This window comes from Grus americana, chromosome 4 (assembly GCF_028858705.1).
Source record: "Grus americana isolate bGruAme1 chromosome 4, bGruAme1.mat, whole genome shotgun sequence".
NCBI lineage: Eukaryota > Metazoa > Chordata > Aves > Gruiformes > Gruidae > Grus > Grus americana.
The window spans coordinates 7,305,461-7,327,064 of NC_072855.1; positions in this window are offsets into that span (position 1 = coordinate 7,305,461).

Consider the following 21,604-nt stretch of genomic DNA (forward strand, 5'->3'; position numbering starts at 1 on the left):
GGCTGGACACTGCTACACCCACCCAGACTGACTTCTGGTGTTACGGCTTTCCATATGTCAGGAACAACCTTTCTACATGTAGCACTGCATGAAATCAATGGATTAAATCAAGAGCAAAATCTAGTCTACCTCTATAGTTTTTAAAAAGTCATTATTATTATTATTATTATTATTATTATTATTATTATTATTATTATTATTTTCTCACCGGTTTGGCTTTCACATACTTGAGCACCTGGTTTTAATACTCTGGACATGGGACTGAATTCTGAATGCTGCCACCAAACTGATGCATGTCCCAAGACATTCATCAGGATCTGCCTCATAAGGTAACACTGATGCAATAAATATCATCATCTACGTGCTGGGTTATTTTCAACTCTGCACAGTGGGAAACTGCTGTCTTGGATAATAGAACGTCTGCAAGTTATTAAATTTTGACCATTGAACCTACTGGTACTTAACAGGGATGTTAAGATTAATGTTTATGATGTGTTTTGGAGATGAAAGCCGCACCGAAATGTGATTTATGATTTGGCTGTTGAGCCAGTAGGGCTCACTGGTGGGAGCAGCTTGAAATTGCAGTCAGGCACAAGGACAGGGCTGCTATGCCCATCCTCTGGTTGTAGCCTGGCACGGCACTGGTTCTCCTTAGCATGCAACAGCAGAGGAGTGCCAGGGGACCTAAACCAGGAGGCAGGATACTGAGCGTTATGTTTTCAGTCTGATTTAGCTGGCATAAATGTCAGCTAAAATGCAATGTTTGGGCAAAGGTAACACACTTTGCAGTGGCAAAAGCACAGCTCAGAGTACCTGCATGAGTACCCGAGGAGACCAGGCATGGTGACATGGCCTTGCACAGCTCAGTCAGACTAAAGGGGTGCTGAAACTCAAACTTGGATAATGGAAAACCTATTAATGAACAGTGGGGCGTCGCAGATCAATTCAAAGTACATCATTGGTCCCTTTGGAGTTAGGACTCCAGAAGACTGACATGCAGAGCAGGGAACTGCCTAGAGCTAATGGGAGGTGTTAAATACACACATGTGTTTGAACTCCTATCTAACCCTACGTATTGAGGGTCTGAGTGATCTTTGCTGACTTAGGAGTCAAAGCCGTGTGCACAGCCCCAGGAAAGCACTGAACATCTCTGAGAAAAAACTCAGCACCCAGCCCACAGCAGACATTATGCTTTATTTTATGAAATTTAGTTTTCTCTCCAAACTTAACTCCGATCAACATCTTCTTCTTGGCAGGAGTTCTCAAGATATGAAATAACCTGGATGATAGGGAAAAAGAGGTCATGTTTTATCTGTCCTATTGAACCTGTGCTGCAATAAAGCCTGTCAAGCATGAGTTATATGGCCAAGAAAAAAGTAAGTTCTGGACCCCAGATCTTCCCCATCCCATCTAAGTGCCCTGATCTGTAGGCTACTGTCCGCTTCCCTGCCTCATTCTCACAGACTTACGTACACCCACTAATAGCTTTGACCAAACCATTCACTTGAGACATGTCTTATTAGCTGCAGGACTGTTCAGACAAACTAAAGCCAAGACAACTCAACTGATTGGCTGACCCAACACACTGCTAACACAGCACTAACAATTCAACACACTTGGAAAACAAACAGCAAAATAAGTTTGGCCCTCACCAAGCTTCCTTTGTCCAGATCTCCTGGAATCACAAGGCAAATATATATAAATAAAGAGTTTTTCCCCTCAAGAAACAGCTTATTAAAGCTTTATCTGAGAAGTATCTCCTATTTGAGGAGAGGAACAGAGGAAGGACCAGCCAAATTCCCATCTGTCATTTACAGATATATTCATTTTTTGGTACTCATAACAATTAGCATATCTGTGCCAATGGCGGTTTGCTAGTCTCTCTCTGTGCTGACTTTGGCTGTGTCTCAGCTGCAGGTACGGTGAGATCCACAGCACTTTGCCATTCTGAGTTGCCTAGTTATCTATATTACCCTCATCTGGAAACCAGGGCAGACAGACAAGTGTGTACCCATGTGCCTTTCTGACACATAGCGAAGATACGGTAAGTGCGGTCTGAGACCCAGAAGCTGGGAAAGGTTCCCACCTTTTGGGTGTATCCATTCAATTTCTGGAGGGTTTTGGTGAGAAGTTTGGCATAAACCACGAAAGTACAACATAGCAACACTACAGACATGATTGATGTAGATTATGACACCTCTCAAGATGTTTCTCTCTCTCCTGCAGTGTCCCAGATATCTTAGCCAAGCAGATGTTCACCATTATTTTGAGCCATGCAAAAATGTAGGATTCACACTAAAGGAAAAAATACAGAACATGGAAGACATTTGAACTATTCTCTGTTTGCTTTGTCTTGAAAGTAATGAGGAATTTGTTTTTTCTGAGTCAGAGCTGGGACTGGAACACAGACACCTCACGTTCTGGAGGGACCTCGCTATCTGGTACCTCCAGCCACTAGGAAAGACGAGGCCTGTGTCCCTCCCCCAAAACACTGTCCTGTTTTTATGTAGAAAAGCAACACATTTCTGTGAAACAGTCAGAGGAAGAAAGAATCTTTCTGATGATATTCCACTCAGTTTCTTGTTCTAGCACATTATTGTGCCCAGTGTCTGCAGGAGGAAAGACCCGGCTGCCCTTAAGATGCAACGGCTGCCGGCTCCATTGTCTTTCTGGGGGTAATGTTTGTTCCGTAATTATAACCCCAGTTCACTCTCAGCCACGAAGCTTTCAATTTCTATAAGATTTCAAGACTCATTTCTATCAAATACGAAATTCATCCCTTGAAGTTTTCCAGGAATACTGTTGGTGATAAAAATCCACTATTGTCCATTGTTGGCACTGAAGAAAGGCTGTTGGAACATGGCGAGCAGCCATTCCCTCCCACCTTTCCTTCCCAGTGTTAGCAGTGTCGTCGCTGACCCAAATAAATGCATTGTTCCCTGAAGCAGAGAGAATAAAGTTGTTCTGAACTGATAAGGCTCCTCCCTGACTATTCCCTGCTTGGACTCCGTTACCACAAAGATGGTCCCCATCTGACTTGGCTGTTCCTCTTGGAATAACCCCAGATCTTCTCTATACTCCATGCAATTTGACCTGTTTCCTTCTTTCGGCAGCACATTTACCCATGAAGCACCACAGAACAAAAAGCTTACCAGAGAGGGAAGGTCCAAACCGCTCTCCAAGGGCTCACCTCATCAGGAGATGTAGTAATTAGGGTCAGTTTTATTCAGCAGCACACTCGCCTGCTTACAACATGTTTCGAAGACAACACGGCTGCTGGAAATGCTGCCATTTCAGACTCTCATCTGAAAGGCAATGGTTATTGCACACAGCTCCTCCTTCCACTTCAAGCCAAGCATTACTGCTCAGCTTGCGCTGCTCTTCATGGTGAAGACAGGATCAGGTACTCATTGACGTGGCTGCCCATCAGCTTTTCCCTGGGACCCAGGGAAGCCAGCTCTGCGGCAGTGTCAACGTCTGGCTCCATCCCTCTCTGCCAGGCCTGTGAACGCTGACGGTCGGTACATTTTGTGCAGTCTCAGGAAATGGCAGTTTGCTGAAGGTCAGGGTTTGTGAAACAGACACCTTTTTTCTTTTTCTTTTTTTCCCTTTTCTGGGGAATTTTTTTTCACTCCCTTCTCCCTCCTCACCCCACACTTTCCCTGGGCCTCTTCCAAGAACAACCCTTGTGCCATTCTCTCCCACCAAAGGCACAAAGAACTTCTTTTACCAACGCACTGGCTGTTCAGGATACAAAGAAGTTAAACTAACAATGCGGCGATGCAACAGCCCATTACAGGCAGGTCTGGATGAGTCACAGAAATAAGGAGTAGGAAGGGATTTGAGAGGCCACCTTCCCCTCTCCCCCAAGGCAGCATAAGTATTTTCTCCTACTACATTTTCCAGCAACCCTGCTAGTTCTGCTCCTTTGGAGTACAGCGAGCTCTTGGTTTCTCCCCACGAACGGCATTTATTGCCAGGATTTATCACTCCTCGGAACAAGTGTGCCCAGTATTTGTGCTTATTAAGAGAATACACTACCTTTAATTGTGGAGTTAAACCCCAGAACAAAATACCATCTGAAAACAGCATTTTAAGTGCACATTTAATCTTGGAAAGAGATTAATGTTGCACTCTGAAAGTGTTTCTGTTTATAAGATCTGGGTTGCCTACTGGCTGAGCTCTGGGCAGATTCAGACGTAGGGAATGCTAGAGGTACTGAACAGTGAGTGGCATCATTTTCAGATATCTGCTGCTGTATGCAGAGATTTAGAAAGGAAGATTGAAGATCTAGAAAGAAATCTGGAATTACCCCATTCAACTGCTTAAAAAAATGCAAATGCTAGTTCCACACCTGAGTTTGCACTCCACCATGGTTAGATGTGGCATCATCTCAGCATTACTACCCATCAGAGATTTCTGTCCCTACAGCCAGCCGTAACAGAGATAACCACTGGGTTATCTTCGCCTTGCACGAATGTGCAAGGGAATTTGTCTGCTCATCTCCTGACACAGGCCCAAGTCATGCATAGTACCCTCTACTATCACTTGTGCCTAATTTGCAAACTGTTTTGGCTCTTTATCTATTTCACTTTAACCAGAAGGCTATTCTCATTGCTCTAATGATTAGAAAGGTCTTAGAATCATAGAATTACAGAATGGTTTGGGTTGGAAGGGACCTTAAAGATCATCTAGTTCCAACCCCCCTGCTGCGGGCAGGGACACCCTCCACTAGACCACGTTGCCCAAAGCCCCATCCAACCTGGCCTTGAACACTTTGAGGGAGGGGGCACTTCTTTTGGACTAAATGCGAACACAGAATGTGGTACCATGTCTTCACAGGTCTCAGAGTACCTGCAGCATCTGCAGCTCCTATAGCGTTACCTTAGGTCCATTGAATAAACAGTCCCAGGAATGTGGCAGCCCAGACCCCAGGACGTGGTGGTATGGTGGGACCAGAACAACGGTCCCCACTGGTGTGAGAGCTCGCAGTTTTGGGAGGAAACTCTCCTGACCACAGAGGCTGCAGAAATCCTTGATGGTGATGTTCTCACTGTCCTCAACATGTACACAAAGCCCAGGGAGCTCTGCTTTTTACAGGAAGGTGAAGCACTTCCAACGATAATAAAACAACCTGCAAGAATACATAGCACACATAAAAATGCCAAAACTAGTTTGTCTCCTGCGTCTCAAAATACAGAGGCCACTGGGGACCTACCTAGTTTTCTCTGGTGTGGCACGACGCGGTGTCACCTGGAGGCCAGCTGAAGGTTTCCTTGCTAACAGACCAATAACTTTCCACAAAAGAGCCTGTTGTTAAATTAAAGCCTGCTACCGTGATCTGAGCAGTCTGCAGCTCAGCAGCTTTCATTTTGTATCCTCCTGGATGCTCTCCAGGACAAGCCAGACCTGGTCACCCACCATGTGTCACCCTGTCACTCACCAGTGAGGCACAGCTCAGTAAAAGAGCACCTGTATTCTGTCCCTGTGCCCAGACCATTAACAAAATATCACTACCATTATTCTCAACGGGGTCAAAATGGTTTTCACATCAAGGTCTCACAAACAAAGGAAGCCCATCATCTACAGGGTAAATATTAACAACCCTTGGGCTATTTGTAACCTAATTAAATGCTTTTATGGAATATTTCCTGTACATGTAAAATCTGGAGGCTGTTTCTGTCGGGTACAAATCTGTGGGTGTATTTACCGCAGTAAGATAAAACAAAACAAAGAAACAAAAAACTAGCCCAAAGCAAACAGTTCTTTATTTTTTTCATTTTAAGGACATAATTTCAGTGCTGAATAGATTTAGAAGGATGGATGGGCTTAGTTCAGCCTAATCTACAGTTTCATAACACTAGATGGAGACCATTGTTGGCTGATAGCACTAAAATTATTGGTCCGTTTTTTGTGTGTTTTTTTAGGGAGGAGACTTAAACAAAAAAATGCTTTGAATCTGTAATTCATTCTTTCTTTCTTTCTTTCTTTCTTTCTTTCTTTCTTTCTTTCTTTCTCTTTTTTTTTTTTTCTTGAACCAAAACCATTATTCTGAAGTTTTGTTCAATTTGACCTGGAACAGCTTCAGTCATGGCTCAATTCAAATGGAAACTGAACTGAAAAATGCATTGGTTCCTCTCTCTGGGCTTTATTAAGTAATTTTGTAATAAAGCTGCATGGAAACGGAACCTCCAGACTTCCACTTTGTGAAGGAGCTTGGAAATTCCAGACATGCTTCTTCCCAAATCAGAGCAAAACCCCAAATATTTCAAGATTTTACATGAAGGAAAAATTATCTCAAATATGATCTTTTTAGTTCATTGAAATATTTTATTTAAAAAAACCCCAACATTTAATTTTAACTTTTAAAGGCTATTAGTATGCAAAGTAAAAAAATTCAAAATAAAAATATGTTTCATGATAAAAAGTTAGTGGACTCCATTTCTAAATGTCCAAATTGAAACTTTTAATTATTCCCTAAGATTTTAATGATTTTCTTCTGATAGGCAAGTAATTGACCATCCTTTATGAAACGTACTAATTTTGGAATCTCTTTCAACTTAATTTTACTTCTTAAAAACTTCTCTGACTGATTCTCTTATAATAAAAACAATGTTAATTATGCACATCTGGAAAGCATTTTCCATGGAAAATGCTTTTTATTAATGGTGAAGATGTGTGTGAGCGTCACGGCCTGAAAATAATTAACAACGTAGTTGAAGACCTATTTCCATTAGATATGGCATTAGATATGGCACATGGCTAACTTCAAACACAGAATTAGCTTCACACAGTTAACGGGACTAACAGGAGCCTTTTCCATTATAAAATAAGGCAGCATGTGTGAACTGCTTTATTGGGTTGGAACATAAGACCGCAGGCTCAGCAGATCTGATCTGTGCTCCCATCTCTGACATAAATGTGACGGGCGACGTTTCGTACATGTGAGAGTTAGAGACATGCACGGCATCAAACCAAGCTTAAATGCATGGATTGCAAAGATTTGAAATTTGTAAGTGTTCTTAAGAGAAGAGGTTTGAGCACATCTACACAATGCAAGTAGCTCCCTTGCTACTTGCAAGTTAGAGAATAAGCTCCAGTTCAATGTCCACATATAAGGAATATTAACACCCCGAATGAGTGTTATGGTAGTTAAAACTGCTTGCTGACCTGTTAAACAAAACAGAATATATTATCCAGGAAAGAATGGACCCAAATAATGATCCTGTTCTGAGCCTCACTCAGTCCAGAATATTTTTTTTTATTTTTTACAATAAGCCCCTGATTTTAACTTGTAATAAAAACATCTGCACACTTCCAGCGGGCTCAGACTGATACAACAAAAGCAGGGGAAGTGAAATCCTGGCATGATCTATATAAGACTCTCTTTTCAACATACATTTTCCATACACAGGCTTATATTACAGAACAGCTAATCAATGGCAACATTGTGCTGGCATCTGTGGGTAAAATCTAGACCTTGATGTTGACACCTTTCAAATATTTATAGTGGTTATTGTATCAACGCCTTAGTGATCTTTCAGCCAAGTTATACACACGTGCCCACATTTTCAAAAAGTGGTCTCTCGAACAGCATATTTTTTGCTGTGGTCTGCACTGCATATCAGATTTGCAATAAGAATATATTTGTGCAACTGTTCACCTCAACTTCAGAATCAATGTGCATGAATAAAACTGCTGTGCACAATGTTTGGTTGCAAACATCGAAAGCATAGGTCCTAATTCCACATAAGCATTTCAAATTACAATGACAGGACTTTTAAGGATGTCTGAGGTTTTAGTCCAATTTAACTAGGTGTTTTCCCTCATCTGCACCATGTCAGAGCAAATTCAGGCTGTGTCTAGAGCACAGGGCAACACCTCCAAGCTAACAATGCTCCAGGACATCTCTCCACAGTGATAGCACAGCTTGTCCCAACCATTTCTCAGTGTCATACCGGCACAGCTGCACAAGGCATAGTCAGTGGTAGCTCTGGATCCATGTAAACCTTTCCTGCCTCCTCTCACCTGCCCTGGAGCTCCCCAGCATGCAGCATCACAGCGTGAACGTTCAGTGATTTAGGAACCAACAAGTGCTAAATGCAACCCCAAGAGAAGGTGCTGGGTGGGTTTTGTCTCCATCACTTGCACATGAGATGCTGGACGAGCTGCCCATCTCCGGTGGTGGGGTGGGATGAGGGAGGGGAGAGGAACAACTCATTCTCTGGAGGCATCTCCCACAAGCTCTGCACTGAACAGCAAACCTGGACAATGTGTTCAAGCTGAAGATGGAGCCTGCAGAGAGCCAAGGCTACGAGCCCGTCTGGCCCACACTGCCGGCACCCGGCTCTGGTTTGTAGTTGCACCCCACACTGGTCACAGTATTTGCTATCACCTGGGACAAACCGTTCTCTCTGCCTCATTTCCCACTCATAAAACACAAGGGTAGCACTCCCCTCCTACCAGCTTGTCTTGTCTGTTTAACTTGAAAATCCTATTTAGCAGCTGCATATTGCGGTCTCTTGCCGGTGTGCCTGTGCTACAAGCCAGACGTTACTCCAAAGCCAGAAGCTTCCCTTGATCACAGACCGGAACGTGGAAAAAGAGATATTACAGTCCCCTTGACAAGACCTCATTTGTCATTTGAAAGTCTGCTTTAGTGTATTTTTTTTCCAGCAGAGGGGAAAGTGAATAAGGATCCAATTTTCAGCATTCTTTGCTCGTTTGAAATTGCAAAGTCTAGAAACGTCCCAGGCAGACACATGGAAAACTGCTTGTATGACACTGGTCCAACACTTTTCAAAGTGCTATGAATACTTAATTAGAATAGGCACTTGCAAAGTGCAGACACTTCCACGGGTATTTTCCTTCTGAGCTACAGTTTCTCCCTATTCGTATGGAGAAATCAGATGAGTATCCCATTCATTGCCCAGCCAATTTTTCTGGTTAGATCTCATAGCTAAACTAACACCCTTATTTAGGAGTTGCATCGGTGTTTTAACAGACTTATAAAAGGCAGCCCTGTGCCCCATCTCTAAATACTGGCGCTCAAGCTGCTTGCTTGGCAGCAGTTGCCTTGTATATGTGTATACTTACAAAGATTTTCTGTTTCTGTTGCTGACAGAAAGAAATTACTGTTCTTCTACTGAATAAACAGGTCATTGTGGATTTCTCTCTTCCATTGCCTCAGCTGCTGCAGCAGTCCTTATGTCAAGAACTAAGATATATTCCTTGGGTGTGGGGGTTGCTCTTGTTCAGTAAAGAGCTGACAAATGAAATGTAGCAGGCTTTGCTCTATGTTGAAGTTAATCTGAAAATGCATGAAGGAGTGGGGTGCTTGTTTAAGTCTTGTACTTCAGCAAAATTCTCTTGAGATTTATTTGTTGGCCATATCAAAATATTAGATTACTTTGCAATGTTCGAGAGACACTTGCAGTTCCCCCCAAAAGAGCATGAACATAAACCTAAGTTTGATTTGGCCATCTCATTGGAGTCACCATCATGACTTGAAACTGTTGCATCTACATAGAAGCAGTGAGTTTGCAGTTCACTCTTCATTTGTGGGTTTTGAGAGCAGAACTTCGGTTGTAGCTGTGTCTCCATGTGACATGGACACTTGCTCTCTTGTCCCACAAGTGAGTTCAGTGACTTGTGTTTGCCAGCAGGCACTGGCATAAGACATTTCCTAACAATGGCAGGACGTGGAGAACCCAGTCACTTCTCATGGGAAATTTTCCCAAAGTTTAATTGTTCTTCTGTAAAAGTATGTCTGGTTTCAACTTGGTTGTGCCTCTGTCCATGAGAGCGAAGGGACCATTGGTCTTGGTACTTTTCTCTGTGTGAAAGAATGTACAGACTGAAATTAATTCATCTCTTGACCTTTATTTTAAGTCTTCTTCTGATAACCTAGGAACTTGCTTCATAAATCCCTCATTACAAATTATTTTCTTTGGCCGTTAAATAAATTTTGCTGCAATAAAATCTTTTCTTTTTTTTTTTTTTTCCCCTGACCTGTCTCCCATCTCATATTATCTTTACTAAAATGTGGATACTACAAACAGACACAGTATTCCGGGATCTGTCTAATTAAAGCTTTTAATGGAGATAAAGTCACATGCCCCGCTCAATCTTGCTGCTCCTCTGTTTGCCAAGAAGAATCGTGTCTCTTATAGTGGTGTATAAAAGAAATCACTTTCATCTTGACATTCACTTAGTAGGGATAAAATTTTACACATGCCAATGTGTCCCTATGTGCAATATTATAGAGATACCATGCCATGAGAAATTATTAGAAGCGGCATATTTAATCATTTGTAGTTGCAGTTAAATCATCGATGATGTCTCAGTGACACTGTGAGTAAAGGCTTGCCAGGGTTTCCACTATATTTGTCTGTGTTTTGTAATGTTTTAGATTACATTAAGAAGAAAAACGCAGCATTTTGTTTGCCAGACAGGATGTAAATGGCTTTGCAATTTTCAATAATGTTCTAACCCATATTGTGTGTAAGAAGCAGCATAATGTTCCCACACATGGGGTTAGCTTACTGTGATGAGGACAGTTTTATGGCCTTCTTTATTTCTTTGAAATGCAATGAGAAAATGTGAGGATTTTATTTCTGTTATTTAAATGTTGCTTAATCAGCAGTCTGACTCCTGTTTTTGTGGACATCTCCGGGGAACCACAGAGGACTCCAGCAGGCAGGTGCCCAGCTCTTCAAGAAAATATTAGCATATAAAATATTTAACAACGGCACATTTTCTCCCAACTGTTTGTCAGCCTTTCGAATAAAACATTGAATTATACCACAAGCTGCCAAAGTGTCATTTAAGTAAATTGCTCGGGGAGAAGAAGAGTGGAAAGATGCAAGTCATAGAAGTACCTAAACTGTTGGGGGAAAAGAATGTGACAAACAATTTTTTTTTTTTAATTTCTGTAACTATGAACAATGCCTGATGCCTTTTTATCCAGCTCTACGACATTTAGATGGAAGAAAAAGATGTCTTCCGAGGCTAGAGAGTTAAGATGCTGTTAGAGGTACAAAGTTGTTCCTTTCGTCTTTATGTCCTTAACACATATTGTGACTTAACTTGCTATTTTTCTACGCATGTATGTACAGGTCTGTGTGTAGAGAAACACATTATTGTACGAGGTGTAATATCAAATCTTGGGCACATGTTTTCAATACCACATTCACAAAAATTCAGAGCACAGAGATATATACAGGTCTTGAAGGTTGGAGAGCTGGGAAAATGTGCCTTACAGAGAAACGTCAGGCGCTCACTCTTCTGAAGTCCTCAAAAAGATCAAGGAGGGATATGATTTCAGTGTCAAAAAGACCACCTTTTCTTTAAAGACAGTACATATCAGATATCAAAAGGCTTTTTAACACAGCACAAAAAGACTGAAAATTAAAGGCAAAGACATCCCAACAAGAAACACGGCACAATTATCTAACAGAGTGGGTGAGTCTGAGGAAACAAATTGCCCAAGGAAATGGTGGGTTCCCATCTCCTGAAGCATCCCCCAGATGCTATCAGCTTCATGCAAACAAGGCACTTGGCTGCGTGTAGAAGTTAGTAAAATATGACAGCTCTGCCATGACAAAGTGCAGAGGGGAAACAAATACGGCTCCTTTTTGTCCTAAAATATAGAAGGCTGATCAATCTTTCCTGCCTACCCTCCTTTCCCAAAATGCCCTGGGAAATTGGCAATGTTGTTTACCAAACTCTATGTTGCTATTTATTATTAATTAATTTTTATTACAGTAGTGCCTACAGTGCAGGACACGACATGATAACCTTTACACAACCAAATTTCTTCCATCTAGAGGCCCTTGTGTTGACATCCAGGAGAAAAACAAACCCTTCAACCATGTTATTTCTCATTGGACCTAATGGGAAATTCCAAGCAAATTCCAAGCAGACATAAGTGTTTAGGAAAGCAAGCAAATGTAAAGAGGAATATAATCATCTCACACTTCCGTAAATACAGTTAGTGGAAGAATTTACATAGTCTTCCTTTTACCCTAAGAACTATTTGCTGTATTTAATGTGAACATGCCCCCCGCCTATACACCGAACAGGGGCGCTCCAAAACCTCAGTGACCGCGCTTGTCTTCAGCATGCTCTCCTTCAAAAGCCTAGTTGTGACCAAATAGGTGCAGACACAAAACATTTTGGGGGGAATTTTCAAAAGCCTCGGTTTCCACTGAACTCTGCAGCTGCCCAAGCCGGCTGAAGGTTTTACAGGAGTAGAGCTAAAGGATTGCTAAAAATCCCATTCGTCATATCTACCATAAACCAGACCCTAATCGGAGCATACCTTCCAATAACTCATCTAAGCTGCCGAGTTCAGGATCACAAGTGGCAGCCTGTTATATTGAGCTGGTTAACATTTGCCAGAGCTTGGCTTTGTGGATGGTCATTTAATGTTATTGTAGACTTTCTCCTCTGGTTTTCATTTACAGCATTTTCCCTCTTTTCAAATCTGTTACGTTTTATTGCCTCTATTTCAAGATTTTAGCATTTGGGGTATTCTGAGGCATATTTTTAGCGTATTATTCAACTCCATTAAGTAGATACATGTTTCCAACTATGTTTGATAGGAGTGAAGCACTGCAATTTTTTTATTCTGTTACAATAGTACAATCTGTAAAAGTCTGGCTTTCTAAGCAATATGTTGTATTTAAAATTGCTTTAGCACACTGTGAAATAGATGTAAAACTACATATGGGTCATTAAAATAACCAAAGCAAAATAAACCAACAATTCTTCCCCCTCCCCCAAAATTGTAACTAGTCTTTCTCAGTGCGAAAACAATATATATATATTTCATCTTCTTTCAAATGTTGATTTTTTTTTAAAAGGAAATTTTCTTGACTGATGCTCAGTATGAAATTTTAGTAAGATATTTTTCTCTCTTCCACTATCATCTGTTTCTTTTATGTTACCTTTCAGTTATTCACAATGGCCCTAAGTCTCTTGCTTTTGCTGTTGTTGCTCCAGGATGCACAAGGTCTTTGTACTAAATTTCTGGGTTTGTGGGGAGCATCAGCGCTGGTGGTTGCAGACAGCCTCAGGCTGGTGGGATGGCAGGTCTGTAAGTGGCATCACTGATGCTACCGACAGGGAAATGTTCCAGTGCAGAAACATCTGGGCAAAACTGAGTGCAGAGATATCAAACCAGGTGGTCATGATGGCTCCTTCTAGCTTTAATTTCAATAAAGCTCAGTAAGTCATGGCAAATTACAAACACTGCTCTGGGGGAAAATGCAGGGATTTTTGCAATGCCAACTCTGTTTTCAACCACTTTTAGTACCTCCTTTGGCTGTATTTGAAAAGAAAGATGCTTAAACCTACTGCATATAGCTGCTCATACTTAGAGGTGTGATAGTCACGTTACGAAAATATCCAGCGTGCTAGAGCACAGTCTGCCAGAGAAAGCAAGCTGTTTACATTCAGGTGCAGGGAAGTGCAGGGGGGGAGGAAAAAAAAAAAAAAAAGAAAAAAAAAAAGAGAGCTCGTATTTTGTTGAGAACAGTTGGCCTTGAATTCGTGGAGACACTCAGAGCTGCCCACACTCCTTACATAGCCAACACAGAGAAGGACACTTCCAAAACAGGATTTCCCTACCAAAATGTCTGAATCACACCTGAGGGCATCTCTGCACTGTGCACAGAGGATGCTCTGGTAAGTGAAGTGGGATAAATCAGAGCTAAAATATGTGCAGCATGACCCAAGTCTCCAGGTAGCACAGTGATGCTCAACATCACACCCAGGACAGAGCTCTGGGAAGTCCATCGGCTTCTGTGAGCATAGTGCTTTGAATTCAAGTCCTCCATGAGCTGTTATAAACTGGTTTATAAAAGAGAAAGGCTTGTATCTCGCATATCATGGCAAATGAATTCCTAGAAAGCACCTGCCTTTGGAAAATTGATAGATTCCCATAGGTTTCTCAGGGTGGGAGCTACTAAAGATGACATTTGAGAAGTGAAAACAAGATGGCAGGGCATCCGTGAAATCCCATTAGCAGCTCCCTCATGAGCTCCTGTTTTGCCAGTCTGAATCCCTGGCAGAGAGATTTTCTGATGATATGAATCACAATGACATGACAAACGAATTAAATCAGCAAAGTCCCGTTTCATTTACAAGGCTCAGTTTTCATTATTTCCCATTGCAAAGGAAGTGCAAGACTAAAACATCTGGTCCTATCGATGGCTTTCAGCCAAAGCTTCAACGTCTGCCATTGAGCTGAAACAACAGCAGCCTAATCTCAGTATTGTCTTTAGCTTTTTCAAAAACTCTTCCCTCCACAATGAGACAGCGGAAAGAAATCTTCCCTCAGTGTTTTATTTCAGGCATAGCACATTAAGCTGCAACCACACATAAACAGCAGACACTTTCCTTCCAGAATCCTGCCACTTCCTAAAGGCAATAAAGGTTCAGATTTGGGGTGGGGTGGGGGGTTGGGGTGTGTGTCATCATGGCTAGGCAATTCATTTCTCTCAAAACACATTTTTTACCAAGGTCAGTTTAGGAGGAAGTGGTACCTGGTTTCTGAATAGCTGGGAAATGCTCCCAGAGAATGTGGGAGCGAGAAACAAAGAGGTCCCAGCAGAAACGAAGGAATTTTATGTCTGAGATCCTGATAAGATTCAGGGGAAAAGATATTTCAGACCAGATTCAAACTGGATTCTGACACTTGAGTGTCTACAAAGTGTCTGAATGCAGATAGCCTCATAAATATAAACAATTTTACAGTTCTGAAATGTCCCCAATGTCACTAGTGTGAATAATAATTGACTTTAGCACCTCAAAGGCCATGAAGTAAGGAGATGAGCATGTTGGGTGGTATTCTGAACAAGATATACTTGGACCATTTTCTTTGTACAAGTATCCAAAAAAGGTCTAAAAGCTCCCTGGTCCAATCTAGGAGAGGAGAAAATGTTTGCAACAATCAGTTTACTTCACCTGTGTGCAATGGGACATCTCTGGCACTCCCTTCTAGAGCCCTGGGTGCTCCCCATCTCCAGGGATCAGATGTTGGACTGCAGGACACCTCCCATTTTATTTCTTCCTCCCTAAAAGTAACTATGTTTTTAGATACTAATAATGTCTGAAATAGTGCCTGCACATTGGGAAAGGTGGATAAAACTATTGTCCTGCAAAGAAGAGCAGAAAGAAGTGAACTGATACTCTGCTTGTGGCTTTGCCTGTAGTGATTGCCCAGGATCTCTCCACGTAAAATCCCTTGGATATTTGGGGTTTAAATCTCTGCGACTGATCTTGCAGAGAAGAGAGGGTGATCGAAAGCAAGCTGAAGCAGTGAGAAATTACTTCTTCTCGTTAAAAACACGGAGCTCCCGAGGAGTTACACTAATACCCAGGTAAGTGCTGTTTAAGCTCCAGTAGCAATCGCTTTTCCATGCCGTCCAAATGTTGCAGCACTAAGGGAATTTGTTTTGTTGCTGAGAAGACTGACATCCCAGTTTCAACACTATCTTTTAATCAGCTGCTACTGCTCCAGAGGCTGGGAAGTATTTCTTAAGTCAAACATGCCACAGCAAATGTGGTAATCTCACCCTTTCTGTACTCACAGGCAAGACATTTTTGGGTGACTTTTCAGCAGACACTTGCAAATGTGCTTCCTTCCCCTTCCCCTCTTCCCCCTCAGCAGGCAAACAAAGCTGAACACCTTCACAGACCCAATATAGCTCATCCTAAAGCAGGCAAATTCCAGACAACTCATTCCACTTTTATTTCCTTCCTTCTTTTTTTTTTTTTTTTTTTTATTGCTCACAGAATAGGAAATACACAGAATAGGCCAAAAACGCATTAGTAGCCTCTTTGTTTGTCTTTGGACGACAATACTTAATAAGTTAAGCTTAGCCTATAGCAAAGCAGCCCCAAATGGCCAGGTCTGTTCTAAATAAGCCCCTTTTATGAGGCCAGGATGTCTAAAAGAAACACACTTCATAAAAGAAGAAAATGTGCAAGCCAGAAGTAGTCCAGAAAACGAAAATCTCTCTTACAAAACTACTAGTGTTCAGACTCTGTATAAATATGATTATCAAAGACATACTTAGGTTTTGTTGGGATTTTTTTTTCCTTCTTTTTTGCTAAAGTCTTGAAAGGAAATATTTTAGTCAGATATTTATACACATTTCCATTCTTCCAAAAAAGAAAAACCTCAAAGGTTCCCTTCACTGAATGTGAAAACATACCTGGTAAAGAGACGTTTGAGATTCTTAGCAGTGGGATATGCACTTACTATTAACAAATTATTTTACTGAAATTTTATCATTTTTTCAGAGAGAAAGGTCTCAAGGGGGTGCTCGTTAGCTTCCTGCTTACAAGGAGGAACATGTCTCCTTTAACCCATGCACATGGCCAATCCAGATTGTACTGTGGCTTTGTAACATGGAGATTTAATCTGTTCCCCCTTGCCTTTTGCTTTCAGAGACATCTTAATCTATTCTGAAACTGTCCTCTGAAAAACAAGCAAACAAGCAAACAGATAAAAGTTTAAAGGTTTGTCAGCACCAGTGGATAGCATAACCACTGAACCATTCTCCATCAGTCAGGTGTTGCCAATCTTCAGGAAACGGGCCCGAAGTATTAATTTATTCTGAATCTTATTTAAAGTCACTCATTCCATGAGCAACACAACCACCAGTATCTGCTTTCCCATGAGTTTGTGTCTTGGAGTTGGATTTTCAAGAGTCAAATAAGATGCAGGGTCTTGTTGACACTTTTGGTGAGTTTTTCCCCGTATTGTGTAAACCCTGTTGTCTAAAATGAAGAAGGGCATGCTCACGTTGCAGCCTTTCCCTCTGTACTTGGACCCCTATTTTCATGACACAGAGAGTTTTGTTTCTATTCCTTTTGGTTCCAGTCTAATAACCTTGAAGAGACTGAAATGGCCACATTCTCTCACAGTGCTGGATGATCCCTAAGCCCTTGTTTCTCCAATAAACCAAACAAAAAATGCAAAAAGGGAGTAAGATTTTATTCGTACACAGAATGACCAGAGATTGCACAAATTCCTTTTCTTTTGATCAGTTGAGCAGGAATGCTATTTCTAGGGAGCAAAGAAAGGTTCACGTTTCTTAAATGTGTGTCTCAACAATTGCCCCAGCTATTATACAATGTCCTCAACCCTATTTATTCTCCTAGTCAGCAAAGGTGAACCTCATGTTTATTCATCACAAAAAACATGAAGTTTAGATAAACTGTTTTTAACAAGTGTTTGATTAATCAGGCCTTATCAACAGACTCAGATGTTCCCAACTTGCATTGCAGCTTCTAATTTTTAGGCACCCTGTGCCTAGGTGGCTGGGATTTACCGTACCATGTAAAGGAAAAATGAGTTCACATAAGCCAACAGGCTGAGCGGGGAGTCATCTATCAGAAAATACTAAAAGAAGAGCAAGATTTCAGCATTTTTCAAAGCGTAGATGCTTCTCTGTATTTTTGTCATAAACCCTCTCTTGCAGTGAAGTAGTGAACTCAGGTCAGCTCTCCAACACATGGCAAGAGTGACTCCAGGAGAAAATATCACAGCTATGTTTTTTTTCAAGATGGACTACTTCAATTTTTGTTGCGCTGTGAAGTTGAGTTTAGGTATGTAACTACCTAACAATTAAAAAGCTACCAGAAACAAGGAGCAAAACAAAAATTTCCATTTTGAATAGAATTCTTCTGTTTAGCCTGGGGGTACTTTGTTTTAGCAGGGGTACAGCAGGCAAACCAACAATGGTTGGTTTCTTTTCCATGAAAAAATTAATACGTTTTCATTTCGGGTCAGACTGGGACAATTTTCCTTTTTAATTTCCACTTCAAGCAGCGAATTGAAAAATCAATTCTCATCATAGGTCTAATTGCGCTGCCTCTGTTCTTTCACCCAACACTCCAGAACACAACATAAAAACTGGGCTATAGAAATAAAAAACAGAGAGTGGAAAATCCACTACCTAATAGCTTATACTGCGAGAACTGGAAATATAGGTGGGTAGGACACAAAGCTTATCTAAGCCTTATACACCCTGCTGTGTGCTGGGACATGAGCCGCTGTTCCACCGCAGCTCTCGGCAAAGGCTGTTGTCAGAGACATCTCATGATGCCTCAGTATCCCCTACGCAACACACAGACATTTATTCCAAAGGGTGAGAAGATATTGAAGACCTCTCCTGCAGCAAATCCACTGCCCCATGCTTTATTGCCAACATGTTCAGAGGTCTCACTTTTCATTTCAGTGTTTCAGAGGGTGCTGAATAAAACCATCGAGTGAGGGTACAAAGTGCAGGTACTATCGACACAACACAAATACAGTGGAGAACTATTGAGCAGATAGATTTAAACACTGGGAGATGACAAATGTTGAATGCACAAATTACCCAGTCCATTATTTCACCATGCTATGCTGAGTGTAATCATTGATTAAATGCTGGATCATCAATTGCCAAGCAATGTTTAGCTTTGTATCATCCCAAAGTATCTCTTATCATGGGACTATTTGAACATTCTCAGTTGGCAGCAGAAACAAGACAGTTGCATTAAGTTAAACCCTGAGATTAAATCTGGTCTCCAGGGCAAAGGCAGAGTGATTAGTACTCCTGTTTATAAGCAGAGTTGCTCTAATCTTTTACTTATAAATTCCCTCCTCCATCTGTTATCCATCAGGGAAGTGAAGTTTTAAGAAATTGTGCAGATGGCTTTAAGGCACTCTACTTCTTTCTCTAAGCAATGCCTTGGCCTGCTATATGTATATCTTGGAGATGGAACTTAATTTGCAGAAATTGCACCTCTTCTAACCTCTCCTGTTTTCCACCCAAGAACCTGGGCTGAAGTCCTGTACAAGGCATTTTTCACTGCCTCCTCTCTGTAGGAAAAGGGCTCCATTGCGTTGAAAGATGCAATGTGCAGTACCTGTGCCAAAGGATTAAACTTTCATCATCTGGGTTTGATACTTAGATTCACGACAGGAAATGAGTGTTAAGCATCCACTGCATGCCAGGATATATTGAAAGATCCCTTTAGCAATCTGTGCCAGTATTTTAAAAATAGGGCACATTAGGGTCTTTTGCACTAGAGAACATTATATCTTCTTAAAGCAAAGCTTCCTCACCACGCTTGCCTTTTTAGAGAAATGAGGCAATTCTCCACAATTTTTAAAATTATAGCAGTAGAAAGGAGAAAGCAGGAAAGCAATTGAGGGAAGAGAGACAAAGAGGTGATAACAAGTAACTCAACAAGAATGTGTTTGCAATGCATTTTGGCACTAAGAAAGGACAGGGTAGCTTTGGGCTGCCACACACAGAACAGATAGCACATCATTGACAGGACCACAAATAGTACTGGGGAAATTATTTCCTTGAGAGTCCTGGGGCGAAAAATCAGCCCAACCAAAGTCAATGGTCTTCTGCCATTGACTTTTGTGAACCTCAGGTTTCACCCTCGAGTTCACAAAACATTAGGGTTAAGGTCTGTTACAGTTAATTCTAGACTTGGATAAAAATTCCAGTCTTAGCCAAGTAAAGTTTCCATTATCACAGATGTCTTCCCTATATATGTTTCTGTACCCGTATACCACCTTGTGAGCTAAGTACTAAAAATTCCATTAAAATATCTGTGCCCTTTAATATAAAGCTACATGACCTCACAAGCCTTTGACTTTCTTGCTCAGAGTCTAGCAGAGAAGAGCCTGTAGGATTTAGGTGATGGGTCTTGTGATGCCTCGGAATATCACAAGAAATTAAAATTAATTAAAATGAAAATGTGATGATCTGCTAAAATAAACAGATATTAATCCAACACTTTTTCAAGGTGACCCTTGCACATATTGTTCAAAAAGCTCGGGTTGCTCTGTGCACAGCATCCTGCCAGAATAAAGCCATGTGTTTGCTTTCATCACAAAAGATTTTTAGGGCATGTTCTTTGAGGTTAGTTACTGCTTACTTCTGTCTGTCATGGATTGTCATGGCACTGCACATATATGTGTGGTCAAACTCTTCTTCATTAAATCTAAACCATTCGATTGAAATCAAGGCTCAAAAACAGGTAACACCGACAATTTTGCACTTTCCATGTTGCATATAACACCATTAAGGGAAAAGGTTATTTTTAGAAGCCTAACACGGGTAGTTGAACGTGGTTTGTAGAAAACAGGCATTTACTCAGACAACATTTATATACAGATTTTACTTTAAGAATTCTGATATTTGAAGAAAAGAAAAAATATTTTTGTGATTAAGACACAGAACCAAGGACAGGGAAGCCAGGTGAAGTTCCTTCTGCTGTCCTAAGTTTTCTATGCCACTCTAGGCAAATCACTTTTCTCCTCTCTGTTTCAGGTCTGAATCTCTAGGATGAAGACTACAGTGGTTCCTTGCTTCTCTTGAGTGAGCATATGCATATAAAAATGTATTAGAGATTTTGTTTAGATAAAGAAAACACTCGTTTTTCATTTGTGGAGGCCCCAGTAAAATGGAGCTATCTTGGCTGGGCCACTAAGTGTCTCTACAATGCAAATATAAATTACACATTTGAGCCATTAGCACTCCAGTTTTTCATAAAGTGAGATTCATTTCACCAGCTAAAAGCTGTAAGTCTAATATAGCTGGTCATCTAGACTCTGACCATACGCAAGAGAGCCAGGCACCTCCAGAGGGTAATTTTTCCCACTGACAGTAGACACCTGGCACTCCATTCCACTGTCAAAACATTGGCTTTTGTGTCACTCCAGATGCTCTTGCACTGCCCAGCTGCCACCCCAGAAGGGTGCAGGTGTCCAGGACATCCCTTGCCATCTCCATTGGTCCTGTGTGGTTGTCTCAGCACCCTGCTGCTCTACAAAAGCCCCTTCACTGAAGTAGCCAAATAATTACACCGAGGTGAGATTCAGCTAATATAGGTGTGTAACGTAGGCATCTACGTGTGAATCAAAAGCTCAGGCTTCCTTTACAAGCCATCGGCACAGTCAAAGGAGAGCGACGAGTACTTCAGCTGCCCTGAGCAGATGCCTGCATCTGCCAGTTGAATAGCTCCACAGAATCCTCCAGCTCCATAGACCTTAAGCCATCTGATGTTGTGGATTCAGAAGACTTTTTGCCCCTTTTTGAACAGCACAGAATTTACTTAAGAAAATAATTTAATATGTTTATTTAAGAAATTACAAGCAGTTATTGGCAAGTGAGCTTTTTGCTCTCTTAAACAATGCTCCAAAACAGAAAAATGACACAATCCCTAATGTGTAAAACTTTTAGCACGAAGAATGAACAGAGCAAGCAGATACTAATTACAGAAGAGTGCTAGCAACACTGCTATTTGTTTTCAGTAAGAGAAAGAAAGCCTCGAGTGCTTATTTCTTGTAATAGAAACATCTGTCTCACTGGTATTTGGGAATTAAATTCATGTTCCTCCTTCAAACTTGCACTTATTTGGTAACGTGGCAACCTTAATGGAAAATAGCATTTATATGTCTGGCAGTTTCGCGACAATGTTAATGATAGTGAATGGGGTATGAAAAGGGGGGGTGGGAAGGGTTGAAACAGAAGAAGCAGCATCTGACAAGTTTTAAGAAGCACAGCATAAAAGGCAGCCTCCA